Genomic DNA, 8,435 nt, shown 5'->3' with positions numbered 1-8,435 from the left:
TGAGTCTACAAAATGGCTGTTGTCAAATTTGGGGCCTGGGAGAGCATTGGCTGATCTGCAAGGTCTCTTTTGACCTGAGAATCTTGGAATCAAGGATCCTGGGTCTCCATTCTCTCTGCTCTGTACTCTCTCCTTTAGAACAGCATTGGGGGCATCTCCTCTCAGGACTCAATTTTTTTTAAATTTATGATAGTCACAGAGAGAAAGAGAGAGAGAGAGAGAGAGAGAGAGGCAGAGACACAGGCAGAGGGAGAAGCAGGCTCCATGCACCGGGAGCCAGACGTGGGATTCGATCCCGGGTCTCCAGGATCGTGCCCTGGGCCAAAGGCAGGCGCCAAACCGCTTCGCCACCCAGGGATCCCTCCTCTCAGAACTCAAAGGGCTGTTTGTATTCAGAAGAGGCGGGGGTGTGGGGGGGGGACAGCTTCTTCTTCTTTTTTTTTAAGATTTTATTTTTAAGTAATCTCTACAGGCAACATGAGGCTTGACTCACAACCCTGAGGTCAGGAGTGGCATGCTCTATCAACTGAGCTAGTCAGGTGCTCAAAAAAAAAAAAAAAAAAAAAAAAGACAGCTTCTATACATCTGTCCTTCTGTCATCTTTCCTCCACCATGGCCAAATCACAGGCGCCCAGTGGTGAGGAGAGGGAAAGGACAGTCCCTTGTCATCTGAAAGCCTTGATTTTGGTTGTTGGGGGATTATATGAGCTAATGTTGGTCTTGACAGAGTGTCTGGCACATGGTAAACATTCATACATGTTAGCGCTTACTTTTTGTTTTACTTGCTGGGAGAATTTGAGGAAGTTATTCAAACAGTCTGAACCCCAGTCTTCTCTTCTGTGAAATGGGGAGATAACACCTCTCTCACAGGGTGGTTGGAGGGGGCTATACCTAGCACTTAGCAGAAGGTAACAAATATGATTTTCCTCTTTAAAGGGGGGAAGTCAAGGATACTCAGACACCCTTTGTCCTATTCTCACTCTGTAATTATCACAAATGCAGGAAGAGATCTTAAGGATCATAAATCTTCTCTTCCTATTTGATAGTTGAGGAAACCGAGGCCCAGAGATTTGCTCAAGGTCACCTGGTGAATTAGTGATAGAGCTAGGACTAGAGCCCAGAATTTTATTGCCATACCATTATATCTCTCTTACTGACAAAATGTTGAATAAATGTGTGAGTGAAGATTGAATGAAAGGAGGACAAGTCTCTCTGTATGTCTTCACAGGGACATAGGGGACTTGCCAATGTGGGAATCAAACTTTGCAGTGGTTCCTCAATCAAGCTGTTCACTTTCAGTCATCCTGGCTTTCATTTCTACTGTGATTTTCCTCTAGAATGCCCTGCCCTCCTTGGCTTTCAAAGTCCTACACCAGGTCCAGTGCAGTGTCATCTTCCCTGTGAAGCCTTCCATAACATATCACATGAGTTAGCTTTCAGTGTTTCCACAGTACGTTACATATGCTTCTTTTTTTTAAAAGATATTTATTTATTCATGAGTGACACACAGAGAAAGAGAGAGAGAGAGAGAGAGAGGCAGAGACACAGGCAGAGGGAGAAGCAGGCTTCATGCAGGCAGCCTGATGTGGGACTCGATCCTGGGTCTCCAGGATCACATCCTGGGGGCTGAAGGCAGGCGCTAAACCACTGAGCCACCCAGGCATCCCATCGGCTTCATCTTTATTTTTTTCTAATTTTTAAAATATTTTATTTATTTATTCACACACACACACACACACACACACACACACACACACAGAAGCAGGCTCCATGCAGGGAGCCCGATCTGGGATTCAATCCCAGGACTCCAGGATCACGCCCTGGGCCGAAGGCAGGCACTAAACCACTGAGCCACCCAGGGATCCCTGGCTTCATCTTTAAATGGGAACATGCCTATCTTAATAGATTTGGTGTGAGGATTAAATGAGATAATTTATGTAAAGCACTCATCACAGTGTCTGGTACATGGTGAACTATCAAAAAGCATTAACTGTCATAACTTTTGTTCCACTGATAACTCTCGGTTCACTTCAGAATCTAGAAAAGTCATCTCCAACTTCAATGTCCTCAAAGCAAGCCAAGTGTCTTTTTTCATTTTGCTAGGGGGTCAGTGTAGCAGAATGGTAAAGAGTATGGCTTTGTAACCATCAAAAAAGTAAAGGTAACAAAACAACACACTTAGGCTTGTAAGGTCCCGAAAATTTCCCTCCCATGCACCCTTTCTTAGGCAGTTACTTGTGGATGTGCTCCTTAAGTGTGATTAAGAAAGAGATTGATTGGGGTCCAGGAATCAGTGGCTCTAACCACTGTAGTGAAGGTGACAGGGTGACAGCTATGAAGCATGCCCAGAAAGTAACCAGGAAGGAAAGTCTCAGGAAAGAGGCTCTGGGAAAAATGAGGGCTAAGTGAAAAACATAATGTGATGAATCCCTTGAAAATAATTGAAGATATTTCAATTACAAATATTGCAGGAAAGAAAGAAATATGGTGAGAGAGCCCAGGAAAAATAAAATGTGGCAAAGAAAAGAAATTTTGTTCTACTTAGTGTACAACTTGGCAATATGGTGAACATTTCCATAATCCTAACAATATAAACATTGGTTATCAGTTTGGTTGAAAGTGGTGATTTAGGACAGCCCAGGTGGCTCAGCGGTTTAGCGCCAACTTTGGCCCAGGGCGTGATCCTGAGGACCCGGGATTGAGTCCCGCGTCAGGCTCCCTGCATGGAGCCTGCTTCTCCCTCTGCCTGTGTCTCTGCCTCTCTCTCTGTCTCTCATAAATAAATAAAATCTTTATTAAAAAAAAAAGAAAGAAAGTGGTGATTTAACTCAACTAGGAAGAAGGGAAAAAGGGAGGCAGGTCCTGTAAGAAAGACAAGTCCTTGCCCACTATAATAGGAAATCAATGGATAATATCTAAAATTGATAAATCAAAAAAATAAAAATAAAAAAATAAAATTGATAAATCAAGGAATAGAGATGCACACATATTATTTAGAGATATGGAAGTATCCTCCAGAAAAAAAGGGCTCAAAGAGTGGTTGCTACATAGGAGCAGAGGGGGTAGGGTATTCAGGGGACTATTGTTTTTCATTATAATTCTTTCAATACTAATTGATTTTTTAAATCACATCCATTAATTATTTTAACTGTTAAAAAAAAGTATAGAAGAAGAATATTGGAGTGAGATAGATTTGGGATGTACTCTTTGTGATTTGTGAGTCAAGGCAAATCACCTAACTCCACTCACTAAGTCTCAGTTTCCTCTTCAGGAAAATGGGGGTCAGATTAGGATGGTTGAAGACAAAAAAGAGACAATACACACAGAGCACTTAGTGCACGCCTGGCGTATAATCAGCTCTCAATAAACAGTACCTACAGAGTCAGGAAAAAGGCTGAGGCTGAAGTAGTACTGGGGAAATGACAGCATTTGGTTAGACATCCTGCCTCCAACCTCCACGATACATGACAATCATTGGACACCTACAAATGGATACCAGGTGAATGACAGTTGCATGAGCTGTGACCTGTGGGCCAGACTGGAGTCACAGTGAAGATCACTGAAAAGATCAGCAGCCATGAAGTAAATTATGGTTGGGCATGGCAAGTTCCATGCAACAGGACATCTGGTGAGTTACAGTCATTGGACAGTGGGCTATAGCAGGCTCATCATTTCCTCCTCTTGCTTGTACCTTGTGGGGGATGTGTCAGAAGGAAAAGATTTAGAGGCTGTCAGGGTGAGGGTCAGAGGTCAGCTGGGGTCAGGAAGTCTATTTCACTGAGGTCACTCTCGTCTCCTTTCAATGTAATGAAGCCATTATTGGTGAAAGCAAGTGCCTGGCGTCCTGCTCTGTGAAGCAAGGCCCGCATGGGGAGCAGGACTGAAAGAAGGAAGGGGACTCCCTTGGCTCATCCTCCTTCTGCCAATTCAACAGGCCTAAGAGGTGAGAGGTACACAATCACACTTGATGTAGGAAGCCCTAGTCCCTAGAGTGGGATGAAGATGACAACATGGGTGAAAACAGATTGCTTCTTCCTGTAATTAGGAATGGGGTCTCTCTCTCAATCTCTGTCTCTCGGTCTCTCTGTCTCTGTCTCTGTCTTTCACACACACACACATACAAATATCACTTTAGAATGTCAGAATTGGAAGAAACATTTGTCTAACAGCTAATCTAATGCCCTCATTTTGCTCTTAAAGGGTAAAACAAGTGTCTTTTTTGAGATAATAGAGCAAATCAACAGGCTTGAACTATATATACTATACATTTTACTTAATTACTTGTTTATGGTCTGTCCCTCTCCTCTAGCATGTAAGCTCAATGAGGACAGGAATTTCATCTATTTTATTCACTGATATCAGTGCTTTAAACAGTGCCATTTGACACACAATAGATACTCAAATATTTGTTAGGGGATTGTGTGAATGAATGGAAACACTGTGCATTGTATTCCCTTCCTTTTTTTTTTTTTAATTTTTATTTATTTATGATAGTCACACAGAGAGAGAGAGAGAGAGAGAGAGAGAGAGGCGGAGACACAGGCAGAGGGAGAAGCAGGCTCCATGCACCAGGAGCCCGATATGGGACTCGATCCTGGGTCTCCAGGATCGCACCCTGGGCCAAAGGCAGGCGCTAAACCGCTGCGCCACCCAGGGATCCCTGTATTCCCTTCCTGATGAATCACAGAGTATATACTAAGGCTTTGAAAAGCCCTGCGTAGGAAATCTAGTTAACATTTTCCAAATATTTCACTATAGAAACTTATTAAAAATAGTAAAATGTATTAATCATCTCATGGAACTAGTTTCCTGAAGGACACATTGTGGGAAATATTTTTTCAAATGCACACCACCATTCATGTTAGCAGATGGTCAGGGCTTAACTCCAAACCACCCCCTGGAACTTACCACCGAGTTCTCAAAACACTTCAAGAACAGGAGTTGGGGACACCTGGGTGGCTCAGCTGTTGAGTGTCTGCCTTTGGCCTAGGGCCTGATCCTGGAGTCCCGGGATCGAGTCCCACATCGGGCTCCCTGCATGGACCTTGCTTCTCTCTCTGCCTCTCCCTCTCTGTGTGTCTCATGAATAAATGAATAAAATATTTTTTTTAAAAGAAAAGAAACAGGAGTTGGATGTAGATGATTGCCCAAAAAAAGACCTGCTTTGGCTCTGGCCAGCTCTTTGATTTACAAAGCCAAGGACTTTTGGGGAGGGTGATAAATAAAAATGACAGATGAGCTGTGGCACAAGAAAGAGAAATCACAAGCTTGGGTCGTATTTATTAATCGTACTGAACATACAGGCTTGCTCCACAGTCTTTTTGCTTGTATATATCTGTTCCTCATTGATAAAACAGGGACAACACTAGTCACAATTTACTAGGACTGTGGAAAGAATATGAGCTTTGGAGTCAAACGTGAGTTTAAATTTGTTTCTGCCATGTATTAGCTGAGTTACATTAGGCAGGTTATATTGATTCTTTGAGCTTCAATTTCCTCTCCTACAAAGTGAGAATATTAATACCTATTACTCAGAGTTATTGACAGGCTTGAATGAGATAAGAAATGTGTCTTTCTTTTTAAAAATTTTTTTGGCCATTTAAGTTTTTATTTTAATTCCAGTTAGTTAATGTACAGTGTTATGTGAATTTCAGATGTACAATGTAGTAAAGCAGTGTGCCTGTATTCTTGATAAATAATAGTTGTTGTTATTACTGCCTGTCAGAATATAAGCTCCACAGAGGCTACACCTTTTTATATTGTATATTGATGTATTCCCAACAATTAGAACAATGCCTGCCACATGGAAGTGCTCAATAAATATTTTTTAAATGTTGAGTGAGTCATTACTAAGACGTCTTTCAGCTCTTCCTTTTATAAATATATGAGCCTACACAAGAAAAATTTGGCAAAGTTCTTTAAAGAGTAGATGTTCTTTGTATTAATACTAGATACCTTTGTCTAAAGAGCCCTTTTTCTTCCTACAGAGATATTATCATTTCCAGAAATACACAAGAAACTTGCAATACTTAGCTATATAAGGTCTTGTCTCCCTAACCAGATTATAAGTTCTTGGAAGACAAGGAATCTTTCTTTCTTCCTTTTTCTCTTTCTTTCTTTCTTTCTTTCCTTTCTTTCTTTCTTTCTTCCTTCCTTCCTTCCTTCCTTCCTTCCTTCCTTCCTTCCTTCCTTCCTTCCTCCTTCCTTCCTTCCTTCCTTCCTTCCTTCCTTCCTTCCTTCCTTCCTTCCTTTCTCTCTCTCTCTCTCTCTTTCTTTCTTTCTTTCTTAAAACCCTACCTCCAGTGTGGGGCTTGAACTCATAACCCCAAGATCAAGAGTCACATGCTCTACCAACTGAGCCAGCCAGATGCTATGGACATGTTTCTTCTTTACTTTTTGGTCATCATACTACTTAGTACATATTACTTATCTGATTCTTCCACCAAACTTGTGAGCTAACACATTGACTGATCACAGTGGGTACCTACCAAGTTTTCACTAAAACAAGAACCCAAAAGAAGAAGGTTTGGTCATGAGTCCCCATCTCCCACATAGAATCAATCCACTGGGGATGAGGAGTCAATTATGTTGGGAACCTTCCTAAAGCATCCTCTGCCTCTACATATACAACTTTATGAGGCCCTGAATGCCTCCCAGGTTGTATTGTGTAGACTTGAGAGAGATAGCCTAGAGAATAAATATGATGATTCTAATGACGTTTATTATTTCAATTAAAGCCTATTCAGGAGATTCTTGAGTGTCTTCTATGTGCCAGGTACTGTGCTAGGTACTAGTAAGGATGTGGGAGAAGATGCAGAAAGAAGTAACACATGAATGGCCTAGTTCTAAGAAGCAAATGATCCAGCAGTTTCTGGTTCATAGAAACAATCATATGCACAATAGCTATAATAATAACTATAGTTTACATTATTAAAACTATCACAGGCACTATTTTATTATTTTTTTACAGGCAGTATTTTAAAGGCTTTACACGCATGATCTAACTTTATCCTCATAATAACTGAGAGTTAAATATTCTCATTATCCCCATCAAACAGAGGAGGAAACTGAGGCATAGAGAGGTTAAAGAATTTGCCCCAGATCACAGAGCTGTGAAAGTAGACTCGACATTCAAACATGGGCAGGCTGACTCCAACATCTGTGCTCCTATTTTCCTATTAATTAGGAAAATAATTTGAAAACAAAGATTAGTTTCTCTCCTACTCTGGTTTCCCTTGTTTTTGTTTGTTTTGTTTTGTTTCTCCTGCTCTGGTTTCCTTTTTTTTTTTTTTTTCTTTTTAAAGATTTTATTTATTCATGAGAGACACACAGAGGCAGAGACATAGACAGAGGGAGAAGCAGGCTCCCCGCATGGAGCCTGATGTGGGACTTGATCCTGGAACCCCGAGATCACGCCCTGAGCTGAAGGCAGATGCTCAACCACTGAGCCACGTAGGCGTCCCTCTGGTTTCCTTTTTTAAAAAAATATTTTATTTTTTAAAAAATTCTTTATTTTTGAATAATCTCCACACCCAGTGTGAGGCTGGAACCCACAACTCTGAGGTCAGGACTCGTATGCTCTATCGACTGAGCCAGCCAGGTGCCCCTACTCTGGTTTCCTTTGAATCGGGAAACATTATCTCCTCTTTTCTCACCCTCTGTGGCTAAATTAACAGTTATATCCATTTTTCTGAAAGGGAGCTTGAGATATTTACTCTGCTCTCTCACAGAATTGTACTGCTGGAAGTTCCCTTTTTTGGCGTTTAAGAGAATCCCTTCAGTTGTCTCAAATGTGTCAGGGTCGCTGAAGAGTTGAGAAGAATCAGGTTTTCTGGGTTGGATTTGGAGGTGGAAAGTCAAGAAGGCATTCTCAGAGCTGGGAGCTGGGAGCCAGGAGAGCTTGGCTTTATTCAGCACCGTGGACAGGGCTCCCGCCTCTCTCAGGACCCTGGACAGAGAGGCTGGTCAAGCCTGCCGAGGGAGCAACTCTCATTTGTGAGCGGACCAAGCGAAACCAAACCGCTAAACTTTTTCCCTCCTTTCACCCAGACCTCAGTCACCTGTTCTTTAATCTTAAGAACAGAGATACAGGAAGTGCATTATATTTTAAAGGCGCTAGTAACGAGGGGAGATAAGACTCTGAGACGGGTAGGATTATATAAATAAAAATGGCTTTGGCCGATGTACTTGGAAGAACTAAATTAAGGTTCTCAGTCGGGAGTGGGGCATTGCTAATGATTTTTGTTAATGATATGTATTTTTTAGGCTGAGTAGCAGCACGGTTGTCCTCTTTATCACCCAATATCCTATCCGCCATCGTTTACACTCAAGTTTTAGTCTCTTGAACATTCCATGTAGGAAAGAGAGAAAAAAGTAATCTCTCCACAGCCCCTTGCTCTTCTCTCTTTCTCTTCCCTGCCCCCACTCATTCCTTT

Source organism: Canis lupus, chromosome 2 (assembly GCF_011100685.1).
Source record: "Canis lupus familiaris isolate Mischka breed German Shepherd chromosome 2, alternate assembly UU_Cfam_GSD_1.0, whole genome shotgun sequence".
In the NCBI taxonomy this organism is placed as follows: domain Eukaryota; kingdom Metazoa; phylum Chordata; class Mammalia; order Carnivora; family Canidae; genus Canis; species Canis lupus.
The sequence above is the reverse complement of the archived record's forward strand: the minus strand, read 5'-3'. Positions refer to the sequence as shown.